Here is a 207-nt window from a genome sequence, read left to right as displayed (position 1 = left end):
GGGATCACAGTCAAGCAGAGGCAGAACACTGTCCGCTATTGGTTTTCTATATACATATTTGCATAAGCTTGCGAAGACCGACGGACGCAACGGATGTGATTGCAAGCTGACTTACGAGCTGCAGTTGCATGCAAAGCAGGACAGGTGTGATGATGATGGTGAAAAAAAAAATATGGTGAAATAGTGGTACAAGAGACCATGGTGCCC

At 45.9% G+C, this 207-nt stretch overlaps 1 protein-coding gene across 1 annotated transcript in view; it reads right to left on the bottom strand.

Moving 5' to 3' along the window:
- The window catches only part of LOC119586068 (double C2-like domain-containing protein beta), a gene marked incomplete at its 5' end in the record, with an annotated part of 20,822 nt that overhangs the window by 15,725 nt on the left and 4,890 nt on the right, over positions 1-207 (bottom strand).

The sequence above is a fragment of the Penaeus monodon genome, chromosome 20 (genome assembly GCF_015228065.2).
Source record: "Penaeus monodon isolate SGIC_2016 chromosome 20, NSTDA_Pmon_1, whole genome shotgun sequence".
NCBI lineage: Eukaryota > Metazoa > Arthropoda > Malacostraca > Decapoda > Penaeidae > Penaeus > Penaeus monodon.
This window is presented reverse-complemented; position numbering and strand designations above follow the sequence as displayed.